The sequence below is a fragment of the Zosterops lateralis genome, assembly GCF_965231275.1.
Source record: "Zosterops lateralis genome assembly, chromosome: 3".
Taxonomy (NCBI): Eukaryota; Metazoa; Chordata; class Aves; order Passeriformes; family Zosteropidae; genus Zosterops; species Zosterops lateralis.
The window spans coordinates 51694161-51721900 of NC_139764.1; the positions used below are offsets into that span (position 1 = coordinate 51694161).

Sequence of the window (27740 nt, forward strand, 5' to 3'; positions counted from 1 at the left end):
AACTCTGAAGCAGCTGCGATCATTTCAGCTCCCTCATGAAAAACATCAGCAACAGCAGAAGCCCACTTGGGTTCCCACACACCTCACACCAGAAGCCGAGGTAACCCTGTAAATTTGGGATCATTGTTTAATGGCAACAACACTTAGTACTGGATCAAAACTTTTCCCGTTTTGGAGGCTTTGAGGAGTTGGTTGACCCCCCAAAAGCCAATGTGTGCAGTACGGGTTTTCTGGCAGCACCATGCAGAAAACCTGCATTTGTCGCCTCCAGAAAGGGCAGAAGGAATGGATGTTTTCCCTCCCAAAGATCTCACATCATTTTACACTACAGGAATGGATTTGCATAATTTCAATCAAATGATGTATTACAAATCTCACCACAGATTTTGAATTTAAACACTTCAGAACTGAGCAAAATAAACGGTGCTTATGCTCAGAAAATGGAAGGTCTTTGGAGTGGAGATATCTCAACTTCCTTATAGCCCTGCTGAACAGATTACAAACAGGCCTGATATCTCTATTTCAGTCAAGTGAAAATTTCAGATTAAAAAATTAGTGATTTTAATTGATAGCCATAATATGTACTGAAAAGCTTCTAAAACACTAATAGCTTTTACACAACCACTGCTGCCCAGAAAGCAAATCAGCACAGAAGTAACACACCCTCTGAGTATTTTCATTCCTTTTTCAGAGTGTGAAACTAAGATTGGCACCAAACTGCATCACCTTTTAAATGCATTTTCCATCCAAACTGAGAGGCACTTGGGGAGCCACAGTGATGTCCCCGAGAAAACATATTCAATGTAACTTTTCTGCTACACCCACCTTCAGTTCATGGCCCAGCACTCTGCTCCCTTTTATTCATCCAGGTGAGGAGAAGCTGACAGCTGGGGGAGGGAAGAGATTGGGAGCCATATGGAGCTAGAGTCCATTTTTGGTATGTATTTGTGAATAGATACAAAAGACATAAATGCTGGCATGCATAAATTCATATTTTATCGATACCTATTTTGGTACTTACTGTCAGAGTAATTCATTCCAAAATAGGCTTTTAAAAACAAACACCAGTTTAAAGAAGATTCTAATCCCAACTTCTTGCCACAGCAAATCCAGGATCCCAATGGTGTGAAGCAGGAGGCAGAATCCCACTCAACGGGGTTTACCTCATAATGCCAAAAGGGAAAGCAGTGCAAATAACCAAGAACCCAAGAGAGAGATTCTCCAGGTCACTGCCCAAGACAAGCTCCACAGGAATGGGGCTGTTCGAGCAGGGGTGGGCAAACAGCCCTGGCACAAGGAAGCACTGAGGGTCCACATCTGAGCTGCTCACACACAGGGCAAGGAGAGTTGATGGTTTTGCATGCAGCATCTTGTAATAATGAAGGTTATAAAAATTACAAGATTCACCGGATTGGCTGCCTGTAATTGCTGCACCTACAAATGTTCAGTTTCACTTCTCAGACTTATTCAAATAATCCAGCCCCCATGGGCCTGCAAACCTGAGCTGCAAGTCTGAATATGGAAGGGGATTTATTAAAAGATGCTGGTGCATCTGACCATGACGGAATGCTAAAAAATGAAAAAGTAATGAAATGCACAGAACATTTCTGAGCCCCAGATTATGTTTGGCCTGGATCCAGTGGACACGTTTGATATCCACTGGCTCCCCTATTACAGACTGTTATCTCCCCAGACTTTGATAAAGGCCACCACAAGAGCAGAGGAGCGAAAGTATCTGTGAGAGTCACTTATTCCATTAGTCAGAAATCAAAAATCAAAAGAGCCACTTGAAACACTAACAGAATGCAAAAACTCATCACTTTCTTCAGAGAAAGGCAAAATACCTTATTTGTAGTTGTTGATTGGAACACGTGCCATGGCAGAAAATTTCTGGACTCTGTTCCCAGCTCTTAAATAGTTCTGTGGCTGGACTCAGGCAAATGGTTTGAATTTTTTATGCTTTTTCAAAATCATAATAAAAAACACATACCCACCTCACAGAATAGAGGCTTCATCAATGTTCCTAACTCACTCTCAGCTTCTTAAGTAGACAGTCCTGCAAAAGTGCAGAGCACCATTATTTAGATTTGTTTTGTTTTTTTTTTTTTTTTTAAATAATCCTGTCTATTACTTGGTTGGGGTTTTTTTAGAATGGTTTTTCAGGTAGGAACAATTTTCGATGCAAAATCAGCATCTCTGCCTGGAGACTGGCTTCAGGCTCCTGCTTCATGGCACATGTGTACGTCATATTCCTACATCTTCCACAAAACAGAAAGTGAGTCTCTGAACTGGTCAGTAGGACACAAGCCAAGCAATGTACATCTAAATCTGAATGCAGAACAAACAAAAAAAGTGAGTATTTTTAAGAACAAAACTCTTTCCTAAGAACTTGGTTTCATGGTCACACAGTCTGGGTGCAATGTTTAAAAAATGGCTTTCTGAGGCACTGTGGTGTCTTCTGAATCACTGCCATTCCCGAGAAAACCCCAGGAAGTGGTTTGGATGAGAAGCTGGACCCAGCTTGCGTAGGTATCAGCTGATGTCAGAGTACACACAGCACAAAGCCCTAACAATATGGACATTGTGAAATCGGGAATAACCTTCTCTTATCTCCTGCAGTTTGGGAAATTATTTCTAACCCGGTGACTACAAAGCTTAGGAATAAGTCAAACAGTTAATTATTCACTGTGCTTCCTAATTAATCTCCATTTCAGGCCAAATCTTTGTACGCCCATAAAAACACGAAGACCTCCAGTGAGGGAAACAACAGCATGAGTTTTGGACCTCCTTCTGCAAAGCAATTCGTTTTTCCATAAACAGTTACTATTAAGCAAGGACAAAGCAACAAACCAGACAGCCATCTGTGTAAACCAATTTAAAAGGATGGTGACCTCATAACATTTTTCAAACTAACGCTTTCTGTTTAACTTCTGCCACCCCGTCCTGCCCCAGCAGATGCCGGGTTCGAGCAGGTCCTCGGGTGAGCGCAGCGCTTTCACTTTAGGGACAGCTCTTACTTTAAAGCCACAGTGATTTCAAATCCGTGAAAAGAGCATGTCAATGAAAATACCTCGGCATATATGGAAGCAGGATAACCTTAGAGGCTGCCCACGCTCCCAGAGGGTGTTGCCACAAAGGTCTGTGCTATGTTTGCCGGCTGAGCTTCCTAGAGGCATGAGGTCAAGCAAGCACAAAGGTTCAGGCCACTGACGGTAACACAATCCCCGCTGAACTCTGTTCTTTCTTACGACCCAGAGAGAAGCCAGAACAAGCACAGATGGCAACCACATTAGAAAAGATGGCAAACCTGATAGCCTTAGAGCAAACCTTATGAATCCACATACAGCACAGCTATCCTGTGTGTGCCCAGGATGGCCACAGCATCCCCAGCTCATTCTGACTATTTAGATCTGAATCTAATGAAGGTTCAGGCAAAATATGCAAAATAAAATACCAAGTAGAACACCTACAATGAAGTGCAAGTAATAAACACCCAAGGACATGTTTTGCACAAGGTCACTTGCAGAACTGCCCTTTATTCCATTTACTAAAGTCATTCAGAGCCACAGAAGAGCTGAGAGCAGAGTGCATCAGATGATGGTGACATCAGACCATTGGTAGCACAACAGAAGGAAGTGCACAAACTCATTGACAAGGGCACATGGACTACAAACATTTCAGTATCAAAGAAGGTAACTGAAAGAAATGTATATTCTGTATAGTCTCTTCATATTTCCAAGCATCAGAACAACATAACAGTGTATCAATTGTATTTCAAGTAGTGGAAAGGAAATGTGTGCTTCCCCATTATGTAAAGATGATGTTTCTAATGTACATAGTGCAGACACGGTAAAAATTACCTTCCAAAATGCCTTCCAAAAGGCTTGTTACATGGACTTTTTTTTATTTAGCCTGCATTTTCAAAGAGTCACTACTTTACTGCTGCAGCGCCTGATGTTTGTGTGCCTGGTATTTGTGTTTGCTTTAAAATAATGGCTGTGAGGTGAAGGTAACTTCCCCTTCTGACCCAGCACGTAATTGTACAACTGTTTGTGCAGTAATAACCATCGTACACATAAAGTGGCATTTCTCTAATTGGCATTTGCTGAACACACAAGGGCACCCTCTGCAAACACAGTGGCTTTTTTATTGGCAATTTCTTTAATTATTTCACTCTTTCTAACACACAATCTCCTTTCTGTTATTAGAGAAGAACAAACCGTCCCTCACCACAGCCACAGTAATACTATATATTTCTTAATATGTATCACTGAATACTTTCAAAGATTAGCCTTAAAAGACAGAGTAATATTAACAGCTGTCCTGGGAATTTGTTCCAGAAAAGAGAACACTTCTGACCTTTGAGTCTATGTTTCAGTGCCTTTTTGAGATGCTTCAGAACAAAAGTTCAAGTGGCGTCTTCTTTCAGTTTGTCTCATCTTGTTGCATGTTAAAGTGAGGACAGAAATTCAAGAGAAGCCTGGCTGGTGCTGCTTCCCTTTGCCATCAGTTCTGCTGTGTCAGCTGATGCTGGCACATGCAGCGTATTTCTCTGCTTCCTCTGGTTTTGTCTTTCCTTGGTTGCTGCTCTGAGTCCCTACCCAGCCATCTCCACAGCTCTCCTGTCACTGCCACGTTATGTAAAAACTCAGAAATGGCTTAGGAAACATTTAAATCTGTGCTATCTTGGCAAGCAGCTAATCCTTGAAGCAAGTGCTACTTACACAACAGAGTGCCTGCATTTCCTACCCTGTCATGGAGATGTCATGCCTCATCTCCTAAGGCTGGAAGGAATGCACGACGCTTCGTAAAATAGCTCTGACTTTCCATTTCTACTATATAAGCATCTTGTTATCTGGTTTTTTTTAGGGAGGAAAAATGGGAAAGGGAATTCCTGGAAGAGATTACAAGTGTCAAACCAGCTTTTGATACCTGTTAAACAGCTGAAGCATTAATTTTTTGGCGGCACTGTCAAAAGCCTATGAGGGCTTCCCAACTGAAGTGGAGGAAATAGTACACTTAGTTCAACTACAAGCTGTACTTTTTAAAAAAATCCATATGAAAACAGACTCATTATTCATTTTTCTGTTAATATGTGGTTTTGGCCTGCAGTTTCAGTGATATTTTTTGTAAGACCTAGCAGTCTCGAAAAAGAACTGTAACTTAGAGCTAATGTTTTAATAAACTCTTGTTTATACTATAGTCAAACCAGAACAAACAAAATAAAGTTACAAATGACATTTTTATAGGAAGTCAAGAAAAGATTCATGTGTCTGAATATTTTAGTTACAGTGTGGTAGGCATGACTATTATTTCCTGTAAAGCCAAATTGTATCTTTAAAGAACTGGAAGAGGGCTACCATGGAAATAGAGCACGGATATGACTTGGGCCTCTAAAGAGCAGCTGGATATAAATACCTTACAATATAATGCGAAACTCCCATCAAGTATTCTGAGAATTTTACAATGGAGCAATGGCAAGATATGGCCATGAGAAATGCCACCATGATGGATTACTGCAAATGCCTCCCTCTGTGGTAAAACTGACAAAAAAAAAAATTCACAAAGAAGGTTTGCAGTGAGATAGGCAAGAAAATTACCATTTTTAAAAAGTGATCTTAGAATCCCAGAAATGCGATCAAAAAGGAAATTACTGAAGTCTATTGGATTATATTGTATCTAAGTAAGAAAATCTATGTAGTATATTTTTCAGCATTTTGTCCAGTTCACTTCTGAGTTGCTCAAGCTAACCAGCTCCTCTAGTTTCCATCAAGAGAACAGACTTTCACCATGATTTTTTCCTACTAATTAAATTAATATTCGTATGGCTTATGTGCATCATTTTACTACTTGATACCTCTTTGAGACATTCCCCTCTAGGTGATCTTGGCTCTGATACCACTGCGATATCTAATTTAATAGCAATCAAGGTATAAAATGATAAACTAAAAAGAGCAACTGACCTTCTGATTTGCAGCCTTGCTCCCTCTGTAACCAGCAGCAAGCTTCGGCTTGCATGAGACCTGAGCTCCTGGTCAAGAGTCAAGAGGGTGGAAAATCACTACCTCACTTCTAAAGACAGGCTCTATTTCATCAGTGCACAGCTCTGAGCTTTATGGAGGATGGAGAGCTAAGAGTAAAGCAGCCTCAAAAGGCTCCTATTTTCTTTAGTCAACGACATGCTCCATGATTTGGTTAGACTGAGAAAATTTGGTTACTATCACTTTTCCCTGCATATTAGTGAAAGGGGGTTTAACGAGTTTTCTGTTTCTTAGTTGTAATAACCCCTTTTTCATTCTCAAATTGCAGACTTCCAGATTAGAATATCTGGCTGGCCTTTGTATAAAGAAATACAATTCCTTGAAGGAGAGAAAGGAGTTTCACACTGCAGATTGTTATCCTACCTCCCAGGCAAGGGACAGAAGATGTCATGACCTCATGGATTGACTTTGTATCTCCTCTGTCCCTAAACAAAGATGGTCCCAAGCAGCACACAGAGCAATCCCCAAACATACATTCACTTCACAACCCAAAAGGATAAATAAGTGTATAGGAAGAAAAGAGAGTCCATCCTAGAGGATGTTGGAAAAAGTTTGTGGAAACAAAATTACTACCTGGTGAGGAATTTAATTTTTTAACTTAGTTGTTATTATTTTTAACTAGCAGGGTAGCAACTGGAAATTTTACTTGAGAAAGACTCATTGAGTTTTTGGAAAACTCCTCAGTGCTAAAGGCCTGTCTGCAGAGGGATAAAGTCATGTCATGAAACTACAGACACTTGGCAAACTCCTCAGCAATCTTGAGTAAGTAGCTTGTACTGCCCTTGTGCTATTAGCTATTGCAGTATCATGTAAATCCTTCATGACAGTGCCATTTTTGAAGTGCTGCTGTACCGTCAGGTGCCCTGACATTATCAAGGCTCCTGGAGATGTCAGTGTGTGGTGTCTCTTTCTTGTCTCCTTTACAGCAAGTTTCCAAGCCAGGATGTGTAAAAGGCCAGGATGTGACTCAGAAAAAATGTAACTTGGGTTAGAAGGAAGCTTCTTCTCTCACTGTCTCCTTGGAGTACAGGACTTTATCCAGGATAACCCTGTCCGTGACCCGCTCCTGTCTCAGGATTCACACCTGGCTTTTTGTCTGAGAACAGGCTGCTGGTAGGGAGTGCTGGTGGCTGCAGGTAGATGGACAGAGACACTGGGCTGAGTCACTGGCAGCTGACCACTTGTTGAGCTGTTTGAGGTCCTGCAGGAAAAATGCTCACTCTGTGGCACTAAAAGAGAAATACTGCCAAGAGCAAAAATCGCTACAAGAACTACTGCTCCGTGTAGATACAGGAAACAAGACAAGAGACCAAGAAAAGACTTCAGGAGTTGGTGCCAGACTCCTGACATAAACCTTCCTGTCTGCCACATCTGCCACAGTAAACAGCTGTTACCTGCAGTATATTCCTTCTCTCTTCTTCCCCATGCATCAACAAACAGGTGGATTTAATCCAAATTAACTGTTTGATCCCAGGGTAACATTTATAAATCAATGAACTTACTGACAACAGTACGTTAGTCCTGGATCTCCAACAGTCTTATTAAATCTGCTGGCCACTTGCAGGGAGGACTGAGCTGATGACTAAAGGTCTCAGGACCAAGGTTTTCAGGCACAGAACACACAGGAAAAGCTGAAGTGTATCTGACTCCATTCACTCACATTACTGTATACAGTAACATCAAAAAAGATGGAAGGCTCTTCATTCACTGGATCAAGTGGATTTAAAAAATGATATTCACAAAATAAATAACTTTTTTCACTGTTCCAACTTTTCTTTACACTCTACTTTTCTTGTATTATTTCACCACATTATTTTTCTTCCTCTTCACTTTTGTTACTTTGATCACTACAAATATAAGCAATGTTTATGAGTGACTCCCTATTTTCCCTACAGAAAAGCAATGCCTAAATGAAGCAATGGCTAACCTTTATTTCTTCCATGATACTTCAAGGAATAAAACCCAAAACAAACCAGTGAAACTACACAAGCCATTGCTTACACAACCTGACCAAAACTGCAGTTTCTAAGCATCTGGGAACTGGTTCACTGATTTCAATTGGACTTTATGAAAACACAAAGACCATCTTGAGAGATCAAGTATTTATGACTATAACAGATGATACTGAACTAAAACAAACAAAATATACGACGTCTCGTGAAAATGTCAAATCACTGCTTTGCCTCATATTTCAGAGTATTTCACAACATATAGCCAGCTCACACTAGTAACGTATATTTACATGTGTTTATGATTTCACTAATGAATGAGCAGCATTGCCTGCTCCATACAGTCACTCTTCAAACAAAATAGTGCCATCAAAATGGTGGGTCATGGCAAGGTGAGCTTTCTAATTTTTATCTCTTCTTTCTATCCCAGAGCACCTCTTTACTCTCAAGAGTATTTAAGAGCTCAGAGTACTTTGTGTAGAAATGATACAAAACTATTGAATACCAATTCATGACCCCCAACAAATACCCAACACTACAGCAGCTGTACAGAGTATACAGTCATAGATTTAACAGAGAGGTGGAAGAGAAAAGAATTGTATTTAATCTTTAAACAGATTTCAGAATGAAGCCCCGATATTCCTGTGTCAGATTCAGTCTCCGTTTTTGCCTCCCAGGTATGGTAATTACAGTCCTGTGCCCACTGGGAACTAGTTGCACACTGAAACACCAACACACTTCGCTGGAGGAGGGAGAGGTTTGCAGATGGAGATATTACAAGGTGCAGCCGTGAATACTTTGATTTTTGTTGAATGTGAAGTATCCCTTGCTCACAACACCTAATTATTTTAACTAAACAGATGAATATCTGGTTAGCCACTGCACAGAGTGACTTTCAAGATTTTAAAGGTGGACATTGAATAAGTGAAGGCTCTTCTGGAAAAACAAGGCTTTAGCTACTGCGGTCATCATTTCTCAATTCAAGCTGTGCCAGTAGAATTTGGTGCCTGCATTTAAGTCACTGAAGGCAACAGGGTGTAGGCATACAGACCCAGGCATCCACGGGGCGTGACTTCACTGCAGGGTCAGCACCTAAATTAAGTTTGTCCCCAACGCGACATCTCTGTCACAGCACACAGGGAGGTACCTACACACCCTGCCACATGCCAGTTTGGATTCCATCCCTCTGCCTTGGCCTCAGTGCCAAGCATCAGGAAACAGCAGGCAACTTGCCAACACTTTTTCTTAGAAAACGGCAACCCTTTCTGGAAATGTTCTGAAGGTCTGCAGATTCTTTCTGGAAAGGTGGTAATGCTGAGCTTTTGCACAAATACTGTAAATGAAAGCTACCCTAAAATACTATCACTACCCTAAAACATGATACCCCTAAAAATGGGGGCAAATGAGGTCAATATTTGCCAAAAGATATGACTGTGTAGCCAGGCATTTTGATTCCTAGAAAGCTGAGGTAAATGACACATATAGTAGCATCAACCAAGTCAGCAAGCTTTACATCTTCAAAGCACAGCCTAGGAAAATCCACTGATTTTTAATGCAAATGACTCAAGATTCATCAAACAGTTTTGTGCTCAACCTTTTACAGATTTTGAATTATATAACCAGTTTGTCATGAATCCCAAAACCTTACTGAAACGACTGAAAAAATATAAACCAAAAAAAAAAAAGGAAGAGTATACTCATTAAATCACAGTTCAATTATGACTTCCCATTCCCTCCTCTCCCCCTCTTGAGTTTCTAAGCCTCTTTTTAATCACTGCTTTTCATTCTACTGCTTCTGCTGAATGCAATTCTTAACCAGCACTCAACTAGCCAGAGCACATTAGGAAATTTACTTCAGAGCCAGTTCATGTGCTGGACCAGGCACCTGTCTGAAGGGAGCAGAAAGGTGCACACAGCCCGTATTGCCAGGGCACCCATGCCATGGCAGCGCACACCTGTAAGCGCTGTGTCAACAGAGGCACAGACAGGGGTTAACTGGCTTCTGCAGGAAGCCTGGTTTCATTCATTAACTTCGACCTCTGGGCTAGTACATGCGGAGGAGGGAGCACACAGGCGAGTTCAAACAAAGCTCCTGTTTTCCCTCTGAAACTTTTCGAGTCTCAAAATCTTGCACAAAACCCAAACCGCTGTCACCTGAATGAAAAAGAATAGTGGGCACTCGAATAAGTAAGACCCGCCTGAGAGTTTGCAAGCCCAGCCTGTGCGGAAGGCCACCTGCCAACAGGAAGAAGTGGTGAGAAGGAATTTGGATCCAGCTGCTATCCTCCCTCAGCCAAACAATGCCGCGCGATAAACAGCGTTAAGGATTATTATTTTTTTTTTAAATCCTCAATCACACTGGGAGCATCCATATCTGTCATTTTTACTGCCTGGTTACCAGGAGAAGGGCTTGAGAGATTTCTGTGCACAAGTTCACAGAGAGCCAATCTCTTGTTTCCTATCATAGCTTTATCAAAGGGATTGAGACAGGAGGGAAAGAAGAAGAGATGACAAAGTGCCTTGCTGTAGGGCTGACTCAAGCTGCTAAATTCATCACAGGTAACAAAGAAAATCTTGTGGCTGTCTTGCAGCCCCATTTCACACATCAGACAGAAAGGCAGAGTGGACGTAGAAAGGGGAGATAACTCAGTATCTGCAGTCCATTTTTCCTTAAAATGAAGTGCTGAACACCGGGAAATGCACCACGACTGCATTCACAGTGGCTCACTGTGGCAGGTGCAACTTCACCTTAAGCCCACGTAGCCTACTGCACCTTCCGACTTAGTGCAGGCAGCACCGGGTGAAGCCTGCCAATAAATCCACTTGCCGCTGATGGTAATAAAAAGGGTTAAAAACCAACCAGACTGCAGCTGAAAATTCCACAGCGCTTCCCTCCACAGAGCCGCAAACTGCGTGTCTCCCTGTTTTCAAACGAACGGACAAAGTGCCCTGAAGATCAGCCAGCTAAACACATGGAGACGGCAGTGCCACGGGCGGGCACGGCTGGCTGGAGGGCTGGGAGAGCCGGGAGAGCCGGGAGAGCTGGAGCATCCCTGCCGCCCGGCGCTCCCCCGGCGCGGCCACTTCCCGCAACGCGCGGCTCCGATTCACCGCCGGATTCACCGCCGAGGAACCCCCCTCTCCTTCCTCCCCGCCCCAGCCCCCGGTGAACACCCAGGATCTGGGCACTACCTGCGTCTGTCAGCAGAGCCATCCCGCGTCTTCAGTCATTCAAGGAATTTAACAGCCTGGAAATTCCCGTTGTCCATTATTTGAGGTCACAGATAAAAGCTAAACAGCAGCCGTGACTCCCATCAATCATAAGTCACTCGCTGATAGAGCGTATGGTAGGAGACCTACTGATGTAAGCTAGTCACCAGAGAAAATACCCACTGATGACGCATATCCAGGCACAAAAATAGTTACAGGGCCCCCAAAGGGATTATTCAACAGCCTACATTTAGATATTCCTTCAAGAGACCCGCAGTCAATTTGCTGCTATTAGATGGCTGGGGAACATTGAAGTTTAAGTTTCCTCAGCAGACATAACCACAAATAGCTGGTTTAAATAAGCTACTACAATTACAAGCTGTTTTGTAAATTTTAACACTGCATTATAGTGATTAAGTCTAAACAGAACCACTGGCTAAAAAGTGCTGTATCGCCTTTGCTCTCAGTATTTGCCAATTCCTCCTGCGTATTAGCCAGCAATGAAAAGAACAATTTAAAATTAATTCACAAATGTTTACACTAAGCCCCTTGTGCTACCCTAGAGCAATGGGTTTTAATCATTAAAAAAAAAAGCCCAATATATGCAAAATGGTATGGGATGTTTTGGTGCAGCTTAAATGCTATCTGGATCAACTTTTGCCTTAATTTTTATCCTTCTTTGGTATTTGCCTCTGTACTACATAAAAAGAAATATACCCAAATAGTTAATCTTTCTTGCACAAATCAAAAACATATAAAGGTAAGTTATTGCAACATGTAAAACCACGTACTGTGCACCCGCTTTGAGCAGGGGCTAGAAAGAGGATCCCCAGAAATCCCTTTGAGCCTAAATTATTCTGCAATTCTGTGCAGCTGGATTTTTTGGCATTAAAAACATAATCCTCTAAATTAACCAATCAACTGATAATCCTACAATACTCCTGCCCCCTTCAACAGTTTCAGGATCCTTCTCATGCCCAGACAGCAACAAAACTTACTAGGCTATAGCTGAGCCTACTAACACTGACTGTGAAATTCTGGCAATATTAAAATCCTTATTTTTTAAAATATTTGATTTTTACATCCAACTCCCCTTTTTGAAAGCAATTTTGGTGCTTAGGAGTCTTAGAGTTTACTGACTTTTTATTGTACATTTAGAATCTAAATTTAGGAACATATTTTATGGCTTTGATGCCTTTTTCATTGACATACTTTTGGAAAGCATAACCTAGCCAAACAAACACTCAAGGATTTATAGTGTTTACCCTGTAAAGCAGGAGAAGGAATTGTCTCAGGCTATGAACTTCTACCTCACTTTCTTCATCTGTGATAACATTATTAAAAATAACACCGAAAATTATTTTTAGCACAACTGTTTCGTAAAGCCCTCATGTTTCTCTCATGCATCCATATGCTGCCAGTCCACATGGCCTAATTTAACAGCCCTAAGAAGAAATATTGGTGCCATCTAGCTGATTTTCCTCACCAATTTCCTGCAGACACTGAGCAGCAGTCTCTCTCTTTTCTCCTGACATTCCCAGGTCTTTCACTGGTGCCCCCAAAATGCAATGCCCTGGAATAAAACAAACCACTTCCTACAGAAGATACAGAGATACAGGAATCAAAACACTCAAATCCCTTAGTGCTCTCAACTGCAGGAGCTCTTTAAATAGCATAAGTGCCATGAAAAATAGGAGAGGTATAACTGTGTTCAATACCACCTTACCAAGAACTGGTGAAGCACATAAATACATTTCGTAGTAAGTCTCCATGGGAAAATACAACCTGCAATTCTGCATGAAACACAGGAAGCCCCTCACCCATTCAGAAGTGGTACAATTCCCCCTACATCAGGAGCCTTTAAAAAGCTTATAAGCCATTTATTATGTTCTGCCACACATTCTGAAGTTAGCTGGTGATGGATCAGACAATTTCACAGCTCAGAGCCCAGGACCTCCCTTTTGCCATCACACAAGTCTTGGCAAGCAGGGAGAGCTTTCCTCTCATTTCACTCTGATGTCTGTCAAAGGGAATGACTCCCCGTTCCACCCTCCCTGTTCCCACCCCTCTGCCTCCAGCCCCTCTCCTGGAGCCTGTATCGGGTACTACTGAGCCTCATCTCCTTGGAGCTGCATGTCCTTGTCCAGCAGGGACACAGCTGGAGCACATCTCCAAAGCTAGGAAAGCCACAAGGCAGGGATGCTAACACATACTTTGAACACCATCTCCAGTGTGACAGGAGAGGTCAACAAAACAGTGTCCAAATCTCAAAAAGGAGATCTCTCCTGGCTGGAGAAAAACTGCTGAGGAAGAGCTGCCCCAGGAAATGCTGAGCCTGTGGTGGCAGACAGCTGCCTGGCAGCTGCCAGAACAACTCTTTGGCACCTCTGAGTGAGTGCATCTGCTCTAAGCCAGACCAGAGGCCACTGGCAGCCTAAAGGATGCAAGAGAACAAGAGTCTGTGTTGAAAGCAGGGTTAAAGCTCTGTTCTCTTCCTACTTGTCCAGCTAAAAGAGGCAGAGGTTGGCTGGATCTGGCTGTCTCTGTGCATTTAATTAAAGCCATAAACCTCTGTGGAGAACTCTGGATGGTCCTATTAACCATTAATCAAATTAAACATAGAAGGGAGATCAGGATCTGAAGCTCAAAATAAATACTGTGAGACAGACTAACTTTTAGGGCTGCATTCATAATCCTCAAAAGGTCTCTTTAAACCTTGATTGGGAAAAAGGAAGCTACAGCAAATACTGTGTATTTCTGTGTTTGAACAGCAACTATAAAGCAGAAACTGCTCAAATGTATGGGAAGCATCAGGCTGATCCTGCAACTTCCACCTATCTTTGGAAAGTTAACTTCCCGTGTTCCATCTGCCAGTTGGAAGACAGAATGGGTTAATCACAGTAGCCAGGCATTTTGGAAGGGTTCTAGAGCTCCATTTCTCTAGCACCTTACTACAACATTCCAGCTAATGTTCCTTTCACATTTACCTCTAAGAAAAGGATGCTACAGACTCAGTCAATACTCATTAAGCAGTTGTAATCCAAACCTCTACATCAATTAAAAGATGAAGGGCTTATTTGAACACGGAACAGTCAAAAACCTTTGTTCACATAAAATGGGAATTTTACGCCATTTGGAAAGGGAGATTTTTGGCACAGTTCATTTTTTGGGGTTGTTGTTTTTTGTGGGGTTTTTTTGGGTTTTTTTACAACCAGCTGTCAGTTCTGCCAGTTTTCACCCAGGAGACCTAGAACATGGCTAGTTTGTGCAACTTCTGGTTTGTGCACAGTATGGTGCATTTTGTCACCATATCATACATTAGATAAACCAGGACACTGATGTGAGAAACACAAATATAGTTCACGCTATTCTCAGTCTATCTGCCCATCAATGTCTTAAGGCCTTTCTCTCACTGCTAGCATTGGCAAAACAGGTAATATTGATTATAACTGAAAAACAAAATTAAAATATTATAGAAGCACAGGTTTCTGAGACTACATATTGATTTTTCTCTGTTTGGAAGCAGGACTCTGATACCTCCCCTTGCATTCAAGCATCCCTGAAGAAATCTAAGATGAGTAACAATGGATGATGGTGGTGGGACTTGTGCTTATTTTAGATATTTAACAGAAAAATAACATTTTTATTTGTGGAAATAAGTACACTTGAAGTTAAATTTCAAATTAACACTACCTTTGATGTAGTCTAAGATAAGTACATTGGAAGCATAGTTAACAGTAAATTAGAGAGTTTATGTCAAAGTTCTGAAATAAATCAAACCATAAAACTAAAGAAAGCTATTGCCTGAGCACCTGAAACCGAGTTTTCTTGAAATAAGAAACTAGCATTTGATAGCAATAGCCTTGTCTGTGTACAACCCTATTCCAAGGTAATAACTAAAAATACTTTAAGATCTATTCTTCACCAAAATTCCTTTAAAGTATTTCTAGAATATGGTGATGAAAAACAATAGCAGTCTCAATGTTCATATCATACGTATGCCACGTGACTTGAAGGGACCAAATAACATTAATCATCAAAACATGACAGATTTATTCTATATATTATTCTACAGTAACTGCACTGGTGGATAAGGCAAGAAACTAATGCCTTGACTTCTTTAAGGTCTCTGATACAGTCTCACACAACATCTGTCTCTCTGCATTGGGGAGATAAGGCCTTGATGGCTGGACCATTCAATAGAAAGGGAACTGGCTGGGTGGCCATACCCAAAGAATTGCAGTCAACCTCTCAATGTCCAGATAGATCTGCATCAAGCAGTGTTCTTCATGGAACTTTCCTGGGACTGATTCTGTTCAACACCTTAATTAATGACATAGTGGAATTGAGTGCACCCTTAGCAAGTTTGCCGGTGACACCAAGCCCAGTGGTGCCATTGGTACACTTGGTGGAAGGGATGCCATCTCTAGGGACCTTAATAGGCTTGAGAATTGGGCCAGTATGAACCTTATTGAATTCAACATGGCTAAGGGTTGGGGCAACTCCCAGAATTAGGACAGAGAGGGAATGAATGGTTTGAGAGCAGCCCTGTGGAGGACTTGGGGGTATTCCCAAGTGGGTTGACTTGACAGGACACTGAGTGCCTACCACAGCTGCTCTGTCACTCCCTTCCTCAAATGGACAGGGGAGAAAAAACACAGCAAAAGAGATAAGGAGATAAGGAGAGATAAGATCACTCACCACTTACCATTACAGACAAAACAGACTCTGTGTGGGCAAAGAAGTTTTATTTCTTGTCAAAAAAATCCAGAGTAGAATAATGAGAAATAAAATCAAACCTTAAAAAAATTTTCCCCTCACCCTTCCCTTCTTGCCAAGCTTAACATCACTCCAGACGTTCTCTACCTCCTCTCTGCCACTACTGCAGGGGAATGGGGAATGAGGTTGTGCCCACTGCTGCTCCTTCCTTCTTAGGGGGAAGACTCCTCATACTCATTTCCTGGAGTCCCTCCCACGGGAGAGAGCACTGGCTTCCCATCGGGTCACAGCCTCTTTCAGGGATCCCCATGCTCCAGCATAGAGTCCTCCATGGGCTGCAGGTGGGTATCTGATCCACAGTGGACCTCCATGGGCTGTGGGACACAGCTGCCTGACCATGGTCTGCATCCCAGGACACAGAGGAATCTGTGCTTTGGTGCCCAGAGCACCTCCTGCCCCTCCTTCTACACTGACTGACCTTGGTGTCTGCAGGGCTGTTGCTTTCACATGTTCTCACCTGCTCTTCTCTGGATGCAATTGCTGTTGTGCAGCAACGTTTTTCCTTCTTAAATCTGTTATTCCAGAGGTGTCACCTCTGTTGCTGATAGGCCCAGCCTTGGCCAGCAGCACATCCATCTTGGGGAAGCTTCTGGCAGCTTCTCACAGAAGCCACAACTGTAGTTCCCTGCTACCAAAACCTTGCTACACAAACCCAATACTCTGTTAGATGAAATATTAGATATGATCCAGCAATGCGCACTTGCTGCACAGAAAGCCAACTGCATCCTGGGCTGCATCAAAAGTAGCGTGGCCAGCAGGTCAAGGGACATGATTCTGTCCCTTTACTGGGCTCCTGTGAGACCCCAACTGGATACCATATGCAGCTCTGGTGACAACCACAAGTCAAACAGACCTGTTGGAGTGGATCAGGAAAGGGCCACAAAGATGATTAGAGAGCTGGAGCAGCTCTCCTGTGAAGCCAGGCTGTGAGACTTGGGGGTATTCAGCCTGAAGAAGAAAGAGAAAGCTCTGGGGAGACCTTACAACAGCCTTCCAGTACCTACAGGGGACCTATAAGAGAAGGACTTCTTACCAGGGCTTGTGGTGATAGGACAAGGGGCAATGATTCTGAACTGAAAGAGGGTAGGTTTAGATTAAAGAAGAAATTCTTTACTGTGAGGATGGTGAAGTACAGAATAGGTTTCCCAGAGAAGATGCAGATGCCCCATCCCTGAAAGTTCAAGGCCAGATTGGATGGGGGTCTGTGCAATCTGGTTTAGTGGAAGGTGTTCCTGCCCATGGCAGGGGCATTGAAACTAGATAATCTTTAAAGGTCCCTTTCAACCCAAACTAGTCTGTGACTCTGTAATTCCAGTGCACAGAACTAGGAGTACCTCAGAGATACTGTAAAGCAAAAATAGAAACAGTGACTGCAAAGAGACTATTCTGAAATTGCGTTTATTTCAGTTTGATGTTTGACTGCAAATCAGTAAAAACAATCTTCATCCACAGGTATTGCCAATAAAAAAATAATTCAGAAGGTATACCCATTTCTAACTCCATCTGGAAAGGAAAACACAGAGAGAATGACTAGGGGTCACCAAAACTGGGGAGTGGAAAAGGGCAGCACAGGAAACTCCATTGTCTTCACTTTCTCCATCCCTGAGCACTGTGATAATGTAAGATCGTATGTAAGTGTTAATGACCTCACATGCACACAACCTGACCTGCCCTTGAGGATGAAGTTTCATGCTTCATTGACGTCAGTCCAGTGGTGAGCTGCCACCCAAGAGGGGAGGATGTCACTTTGCTTTTTCCTCTCCATGCCAGCTGTGTGCTCCTGCCAGCTCTAGAGTTGGCCTGTGCCCCTGGGGAGCCAATCCAAGGTGCTCACCCATCAGAAATCCCTGGTTATCCGACAGCTCACTGCCCACCCCACTGCCCAAACCAGCCCAGGGTGGGCTGCAGAGGACAGGTAGCAGGAGCAGCCCCTCTGAAACAAGAAACCACAGCCAGGACAGTGGGAAACCTTTCCTCAATCTCCAAACCCCTGCCCACTCAATCCCAGCTTCGGCAGCACTGCAGAATCCAGTCCAAGGAAAAGAAAAGCTGACCTCTCAAAGCTGAGAGGCGCTTCAGACACTGATGCGGACAGCTTCAGCAGGGACCATCAGAGAGCCAGCAGGGCCTTGAAGGAACTGCAGGGGGAAGAAGGGAGAATGTCCAAACCACTCTATGCAAAGGAGAGAGACCCAGTTTGGCTGCAGCCTCCTGGCTGGTCCCCCACCACCAGTACCTGCTAGAAGGGGCGATCACTCCAGAATGTGTATTTAGTTCTGTGTTGATTTGCTTACTAGGCCAGTTGAAACCCAAGTATGCCTGATGTTTCAGAAATTACCATTCGTGATATTTTTCAAAACCTTTGTCCTTTTTTTTTTCCTTTCATGGTAAACTGCACAGCTTAAATCCATGAGTAGTTTCCTCTAAAAGAGGTGGTTCCTTTTCCTCTTGCAAGGTTTTTTCATATTGCTCAACAATCAAGGAAAGAACACAAGGACCAAACTCATAAAGCATTCTTAAAAATCTGATTTATTGAAAAAAGTACAATTACTAGATCACACGGCTTCATCTTTTGTATTTCTTAAACAACACAGAAGAAAAGTACAAAATCTCATAGAGACTTTTCAGGGATTTCTCCTCAAAAGACAATTTCACTTGTTAGTTATACCCAAATTCCCCTCTTCCGGGACTCCCTCAAACTACCAGCTCTTATCTCTGGAATATGTTAAATGATGAAAAAAGCATTATCTTGCCAACTTGGCATAGGAAGAGGGAGATACCTCTCTTTGCTCTTATGGGAATGCCTACTGAAATGAAAGTTTTTGGGTTGCTCCATCTTACGCACTGATAAATATGACTCCTCTCTTACTGACATCTCCTTTTCCTATGAGAAGTTCAAAAGCTCAGTTAGCAACAATCTGATGTCTTAGCCTGCTACACAAACCTCTGGGTTACCTAATCAAGAAATTAGATTTCTACAACGCATGGCAGTACACTACCGCAGTCAGACTAGGAATTGTTGCTAATTAACAAAAATGCCAACATACAATTATTTATTATATTAATTAATGAAAGCATATATAAGCAGCCTATCTGTAAGAAGTTAGATGCAATCTCTAACAGACTTCCTGTTGCTGTGCTGCCAGTTTCTCAGTGCAACTGTGGCCATTCTTAATTAAATAAATAATTTACCCTGGAAGATTTTATTGAGTGCCAGACACAAGCACCAGGGCTGGGTGAAAATAAATCACTGCCGGCAGCATGCCAGTACTCATTCCTAGAATCTATGGAAAACGGCTACTTCCCTACAGCAAACACTGTGCATAACCATTCTGCACAGTTTAATTGATCTCTGCAATAGCATCATAGTAAAATCCCCTCCATTTCCATATTTTAAGACAGTACTTTGTGTTCTTTTGATTTCATTATCCTCTTATTAGCTGGCTTTTTGCATCAGTTGTGCAGCTTCTTGTACAGAATCATCATTTTTTAAATTCATTTATTTAGAGTTAAAGTCTTCTTCAATACCATCTCTTGGTATGATGCTGAGTCAAATCCATCCCTGTTAATGCTCTGAGTCTATCACCATGCCCTGCTTTAATTTCTACCATAGTCCTATCAAACTCAAGTCACTTCCTTCTCTACCAATGTCTTCTTATCAGTACACATAAACTCTGCTTTTGATGGTTAACATTTACTGCACTACACTGCTATTCAGGCATTTTCATAACCACAGAAAAAAATAGGAAAATTCCTAGTTTGTGCTGTGATGTCAATTTATTTTAAAACCTATTGCAAGTCACCACAACAAATATTACAGCATGACTTCAATACCTGACAGCAGTGTGAACATCAGCAAGTTTTCCTGGGTAATCACAGGCATCTCAATTATCCAGATACTGTCTCAGCAAAAGGGCAGCCTGACTTACCGTATGGTCAATGACTTTCTATGCATTAGTAATTTTAGAAAGCCTAGACAGGAAAAAGAGTCCTTGGTTGCTCCTTCACAGAAAATTTCTCCTTACATTTTTGTGGTGAATTTATTGTTCCTGTTCAGAAGAGTTCATGCATTCTGAGAGGTTAGTACTCACCACTGCCTGCACCAAATCCAAAAGGTGAGTGCCTGGCCTCTCTGCCAGGTCAGATTTCAGTTGCTATTCCCCAGTCTCAAAGAATTAGGGGGTTTTTTTGCAAATTTTGGCAGTCAGCACGTGACACTTCTAACATAAAAAACACACCGGCATTTCAGGAAAAAGTCAACCACCCTGACAGAGCTGCTCCCCTGAGGAAACAACGAAGGGAACACATTCTTCTCTGCATACATTTTACCCTAAGGCACATAACTTCCCAAGCGCCTCCACAGTTTCACAGCTCCCAAAACTCTCCTCGACCACCTACCCACTTTTTGGCCAACTGGCTGACCCAGAAAAGCAGCAGAGAAGCAGCAGCCACTGCAGGGAGGAAGGAGCAAGCACAGCTTGCAAAGCAGCACGGCGTGGGAAGGAGCCGCTCGCTGGGCACAAAGAGGGTCAGCTACAGCTTGCCCTGGAATGAGCAATGCAATGGGGGTCGGACCACAGAGGTCATGAGAACAAAGGACAGGGGAGAAAGAGCAAACGAAGGGAAAGAGCTTTCTTCTACCGCAGTTAACTCCTCTAAATTTCCTCCCTCCTCCTGGTTCCCCAGTTTCCAAAAATAAACTATACAGAGGCAAAAACTGCAGAGGCAGGGAGCCTTAAAAGAGCTGCAGTTGGAAAATACAAAAAAGTGGTAAGGGAATATATTTAAAAGAAAAAAAGCCCAAGAAAAAAGAGACACATTCTTTTTGGAAAAGAACAGTGACATCTTTTAGTGTGAAGCCATTTCAGCTGGGATGTAGGTCAATAGCTGAAACCAGCACCTGTGGGGTCTCAGCTCCTGGGGGTTGGTGTGGGCAGCCACAGCAGCAAAGCAGCCAGAGGGGCCCGGGGGCTGTTTGGCCTCTCCCCAGGAAGCTGGAGAAGGCTTGGGCTGGTCTTGGTCCCTCCTGCCCCCACATGCTGCAGCTCAGCAAATGGTTCCTCTTTAGGCAGCCACATATTTCATGTTTCTGGGGTCAGAAGATGCTTGACATTTACCCTTAACAGTAAAGGCACCTTAACGAGGAAAACATCTCTCAATGACTAAGAGATTCAACAGCAAATATTTGCACCCAAAGAATTCAGCTCCTCCCACATCAAAGCAACCTCCTAGAATCATTATAAACAAATTAAAAAACAACTAGCGTGACTATCAAAAATAATTGCTTTGCTGCTGGCAAGGAATTTAAAACTCAAGAGTGCCTGAAACAAACACTGAGGGTTAAATTTGATTCTTAATTGCTAGACTGGACACCCAAGTGAGAGAAGAGAAGAGAAAAAAAATTCCTCCTGTTGTGCAGAAATGGTTGTCCTGTTCACATGGCATCTTTAAGAAGGATGGTGTTCCTCTAACAACTGAGAAGATAATTAAGGTACAGGTTGAGAGATTTGGGGTTACACAAACATCGGCCATCATAATTTCCACATCACACTGGCTTTGGTTCCAGGTGTATTACAGCACTCCAAAGCCACATGCAACTTTTTTGTCTCTGTTTTTCAGCCCTGATCAAAATAAGCAAGTATCAGTACATCTCTGCATCACTACAGTGAGATACAGGAATGTCCCTATTCACTCCACCACCAGCAGCAAGACCACACTCACTGTCAAAAGGTCTATTTTCACTAACATCTTCTTGTGCCTTTCACCGCTTGCTTTCTCTATAGTAGGAAAAAATATTAAGGTCTCCAGGTCTCTCCTGTCCCCATGCTTTTAACAGAAATACTACCACATACTGCAGAGTATCTCACAGATGAGTGCCCAGAGAACCATCCCTCTTCTTGTACAACAATCCCACTGTTTTGAATGCACATTTCTCCACCTCTGCAGACATTTGTTATCCTCTTGCATTTCAGTAGTGACATTCCAAGAAGTCTGGAGAAAATTGGTAGGTGGCTCTGAGCAGGAATTCTAGACATGCCTCAAACTCAGCCCTTGGGTATTGCATGGCCACTGTGGTGGTCAGCCAGGGTTTGAGCCTCAGCCTGTTACACACTGGTACCACTGCCCACAAAACAACCTATTTCAAAGAAAGGATGTTTCTTACCTTGGGGGTTCTGGAGAAAAGTTGAAAAATATAAAGCAAATACCACCTAAGTTTTTAGAAAAGAAGAAGCGGAAATGGCAGAAATTATTTGGAGGTTTGGAACTTTGGATAGGGTTTAAATCTCATAATTTCTGATCTCTTTCTTCCCTTTTGTGCTTAAGTAACCATTTTCAAATGACACAGCTAGCGATGCCAATGAGTTGTTCCACAGCAATCTTCTTCAGCCTCCTATCAAGATGGAAGTCACCACAATCTGAGAAAACATCCCCTGGCAAGCCATGGCACTAAGTGGGCCAAGCCGTGCCTCCTTCAGAGAAGCAGCAAAGCTGTTGAGAGAGCAGCATTTTTAGGAGCAAAGTTTAGGAGAGTGGGAAGAAGACAGCTTCACACAGCCTTAGCTGTTTTTCCCAGCAGAGCAGAGCTTGAGAAGGAAAAACGCCACAAGCCTCTCATGTTCTCTGGCTTGCCACAAAACAGGGGTGTATTTTTCAGCAGGATCCTCTGAGTCTGACACCGAACTTAGCTCAACTGACATGAAATGTTAATGTTTAGGAACAAGGTAGGTGGAGAGGAGGAGGAAAGAAGACATTCATTATTTGATGCAGAATTCATTCAGAAGCTTCTTTTTCACAGCCAGAACTAAAATTTCCATTCAGCTCTTTATTTCTGGTAGCCTAGATAGCTTGAACAACTGGAAAAGTGATCTAGAGGGAGCCCTTACCCCTGCCTGCATGGCAACAGCCCTTCCTCAGATACCTTCAGAGAGAAGCAGGCACATTTTTATGACTGTCAGTCTTCAGATGCAGGATGAGCAATTTTCCTTGGGGACATTCTTTCTGGCTTTAGGCTTCCAGACATGGTGCACAGAAAAGATTTGCCTCCAACCACCCATTCTGGTGCCAGCAGCAGCCTCCCAATATAGCCCTACTGCTCCTCACCAGTCCCCAAAACCACTATAGGAAGAAGGTCACAAGCTCTTGATGCTCCAAACTTAGCAACTACTATTTAAAATAGGCTGGACCATGGTATGAAATCCATCCATGTGTTTTATGTATTTTCTCCTCTTAATGTCAATCTGAATTCTGCTCCCTCAGGTACCTTCTCCATTTTGTGTATTTTAATTTTCTTGCTCTGTTTTTTGTTTAGTTTGGTTTTGTCTACATTACATCTGAAAACCAGCTTTTCCCTCATAGGCACCAGAGGAATATCTCTTTCCTTTGCTGTGCTCTTCCCAGCCTCGTTTTTCCTCTGATCACCCTTCTGCCTTTGCTGTTTCCTTACTCTCCCCATCCTTGATTTCTCTCCTCCCTTTTTCTTTTTTTGATATTCCTCTTGGTGCTCTCTGTTCATCCTTCCTGCCAAGCTGACTGAGGCACTCCCCCTGGGAAGGTGCTGACAAATGGCAGCTGGGCTGTTTGGAGGGTTGTATCAGGTAGGAACACCTAGGAAGGAATCCTTTGGCTCTCTTGCTACATTGTTGGCTGGAGTGATGCCTCTTCATTTAGGGCTGTATACATAGTTCCTTTGTCAAAGCTCAGGAAAATGAAGGTGCAACATAATTTGGGAAGCACTTGCCAGTATTTAATGAGCTGCATCTGCTTCCTTGTTTCGGGGGGCTGTGCAGAAATCAGAAGCCACAACAACAACAGCAAAACTGTGAAGATGTCAAGTGCAGCATTAGCAAGGGACCTGGTCTTACCAGTGCTCTACCTGAGAAAGAAAATATTTTAAAATGACACCTTCTTACTTTGCAGCTCTACTGCCTGGAAGGTGAAATCCACCCCTTTGTGAAATGCTGAGACATGATCACTTCAATGCTCTTTATTCCCTTAGAAAAGATATACCCATATTGCACTGGTCTCCTGAAGAGGGTGAAACTTCCTCCAAGCACAATCTCAAACACAAGGTTCTCACTAAAATGGAAGCAAAGCTTGTTTTTAAGAAAAAATATATTCCTGCTGGCATTTAACAACTAACAAACAAACCCCAAACCAAATTTTTAAAAAGGAAGAAAATAATAATAATAATAATAAAAAATCTTTAAAAGAAAGATGAATGTTATTCCTCCTCTTCTCTTGCACAGTGTAACTGCAGTTGGAAGTTGGTCAACTGCTCTCTTCTTGCACAGCAACTTCCAACTGCAGAGCTATATTCTTCACCCAGTTAGACAGAGAAACCTTGCTGAAATCTCTAAGCTAGATCCATTGGTATGTTCTGGCTGCTTTGCTTGTTTTAGCAATACAGAGCAGCTGTAAATCCAGTTTAACTTGCCATTTCTGTCAGCTTTAGCATGCCAGATTAGCACTGCTGTTAGCCTCACAAATACCAACATCTGGAGGTTCTCCTACTGCCCAGTCTGACTTTAAACCTTGCAAATCTGCAATTCATCCACCTATCAGCACAGCTGGCAGGATCAGCCTGAGGTAGTTCTTTACCCTGAGCAAAATGCATTTATCACAATCTCCCATCCTACATTCCTGCAGTCAAGCAAGCAGATCAAAGAAAATTCAGGTAATGATCAGCTCTGTGTTATTCCCTGGCTGATTGCCCAGTTGCTCTGGAGGGTGACTCCTGACCCTCTCTGGGAGCAGGTGCCTTTCTAGTGCACGTCTGTGAATCCAAGTCAGCTGGGAAAACAAAATATACCGTATCTTTGTACTTTTATATTTCTTTGGATGTCAGGAAACAGTGCTAAGTCTTGTTTCCTGCTCCTCAGCCAGGGGAGGTAGGGGAAACTGGAAGTAGATGTAGAGAAAGGCAGAAAGAGGGCAGATCAAAAGAATCAAGGAAAATAATAATAATAAAAAACCCATCAAATAAACAAAAACCAACCAACCACCCACTGCTTTACTCTGCTCTGTAAAGCAACACATCTTGGAAACAGTATGTCCCTCCACCCCCATCCCAAGTCTTTCTCTCTAGGGATATACGACTGTCTCAGGGATTAATATTATTTTCTTGCAACATTCACGTGCTGCTGCACTTACAGTCTTATAAAAAACCCTCACAAAACCCAGCCTATTCATTTGCTTTTTGCCCAAAAAATGTATGTATGTATCATAAAGAATATTAAAGAATCACATAAAAGAATCAGAGAGAACTGGGGAGAGCAGGTGTATTCATGTCAGCTTTGATTTTCTAAGAACAAAGGCTTTACTTTATATAAAAATAAGTTAACAGGTACAATTTTGGTACATTTTATTTTTGCCCAGTTCAGTCCCAACCCATCACTCTGAATGCATTAATACATCCACCTTCAGCACAGTCGGGCCCTTCGTGTTGCCATGGAACTGAAACCTTTGCAGTCTGGATGGCGATGTACGCCAGGAAGCATACTGTTCTTACACTTCCTATAGCAGAAGCAAAATCACTGCATAGCATTAACTCCCTTAGTATTTAAGGCATTCAATGTCTTTCTTTCTTGCTCGTCTTCACACAGAGTTTGCTTTTTCTATCTTGCCACATGCAAATGAAACACACTCGACAGAGCTATTCTCGTCTTCATGAACTCAACAGCTCACACGCTGAGCACATTATAGAAGGTCCACAAGACTATGGTCTTTCCCTCTTTAATAGGAGGCTGTTGTCAGGCCTGCAGCAGCTGAGACAAGGGCTGCAGAAAGCATAAATGTATGAAATACAGGTGGATACAGAAAAGTATTATCTTTCAAGATGACATTTAAGCAGACTTTTGAAACCTAATAAACCTATGTATTGCTAATGCTCTTGATGCTTCTGAATATTCTTTTGTACCCATTTGTCTGAATAAACAAATTATACTATAAAGATCCAAATCTTTTGGTTCCAAGTAGGGACCGAATCTGTCAATACCTTTCTTTAATAACTTAGGCAGGTGGGATATCAGTGGTGAGCACAGCTTTGGGCACATCAGTTAAAGAAAAAACAGTCAGTACAATTCTGTGTCATCCTAAAGATTCAGCCTACAGTGACTATCTTGAGCAGATCTGAGCCTTTTGCCAAAGCTTCTGAAAATGCCTGTACACGAATTGCAAATACATGGACTTTTATGTTCAAAGCAAAAGCAGGGTACAAAAATATCCAAGTTTGTTATAAAGAAGATTATCATAGTAAATAAACAAACAAACAAACAAACAAATAGCCATTCATGGATGTAAACATTGGATCTGTACCTGCAGAAACAGCTGGAAGCCAGTCCATGGTCTGAAGCCAGCTTGAGGCTTTTTTTGTCCCAAGTTAAATATTTGCATAGTATTAAGCTTAAAATTAAAGCACTTGCTGAAGAAACTTGCTGACTTGTGTATATGGAAAAACAAGAGGGAATTTACTGTCCCTGCACACTGGGGCAGATTCTTGGGATGCCTTCTCCTTCCCATGAATTCCTGGACAGCAGAGAGACAGACAGACTACCGACCGGGGAATTCCCCTCTCGGTTTCCAGAGGATTTTGTGCGCAGGCTGGACAGAGAGGCAATAACCCAGGTAGAGACTTTATGAAGGCAGCATTTGTTGCTTTGGTGCCTGCCCCTCGACCACCTGGTAACACTCCTTCCTTTTAGCATTGTCCCCAGCTCAGAAAAGCCCCATTCACGCAGCATCTCCACCCGTGCAGGTTTGACTGGTCCCTGTGCCGCTCCCGGCCCCCCGATTCCTGGCAGCTGGGCCAGCATGCCGGCCGCTGGCAGGCTCCGGCCACTCACTGCCCCAGGGACACGGGCTGGGGGCTGCTCACAGACGGGCTTTCTGAGGCAGTGCTGGCCCTTGGCGCCCACTTGTCAAAATAAGGCACAAAAGCACTGCTGTCTGTGTCTCTGTCTGGGCCAGAGCAAGGCAGCTGATTCCCTGTCCCCCAGTGCTAGCGGGTGCACATGAGAACCTGTGAGTGCCTGTGTTTTCGGGTTCCCTCTTCTGCCCTCCACAGAGGGCAGAGCTGTGCTGGCAGCATAAGCTCCCTCTCCTCCTTCCATCAGCAGCACACGTCTCTGACAGTCGCATGTCCTCATCACTGCATCCATTACCTCCAGTTTACATCTCACCATCAGTTTTCTAGTTACAGGAAAATGTATATTGGGCTGTGATGAAAGGCCAGTGCAATGTCAAGGGCATTAAAAGGACTCCAGGGACTGATTAGAGTCAAAAAGGAAAGGATTTATGATGGTTAATAAAGTTAAATCTGCCAGAGTCCTGCTTATTCTTTCTAACTGCAGATAATCAGATCTTAAAGGAAAAAATTATTGAGGTGTAAAATTATTAGGGGTATTACCATCCCCTCTGAAAGAAAACCTATGTGTTGCTGTGAAGCACCTAGGCAGGAGACAGTCAGGCTCACTGAGGCACCAACACTGACCCCAAGGAAGAAAGGAAAAGATTCATCATCTGCCCTGTGCCTTGAGTTAGTAGCAACCTCAATACCAATCATATATGCCACCTGAACAGTCCTCAGTGTGCCCCCCTGGCACCTGGCACTCCGGCTGGGAGCTGGGGCAGAGCTGGGACTTCCACAGACCATGGAGCACCACACTGCACCCCAGCAACAAGCATGGGCAGACAAGGAAGAAAAGCTTCCCCCTCTGCTGGCACTTCACATATCCACAAGAAAAAAGGACAAAGCAAAGAAGGA

General features: G+C 42.8%; 1 protein-coding gene across 5 annotated transcripts in view; it reads right to left on the reverse strand.

Moving 5' to 3' along the window:
* HIVEP2 (HIVEP zinc finger 2) overlaps window positions 1–27740 on the reverse strand; it is a 136745-nt gene that overhangs the window by 73869 nt on the left and 35136 nt on the right. For 2 of the 5 annotated variants that reach the window (XM_083856877.1, XM_083856875.1), the window contains exon 3: window positions 1995–2056. The exons of the other annotated variants lie outside the window; for them this stretch is intronic. The gene's annotated coding sequence lies outside the window, so the exon portion shown is untranslated. The remainder of the gene's footprint in view (window positions 1–1994; window positions 2057–27740) is intronic. 5 annotated transcript variants of the gene reach the window in all.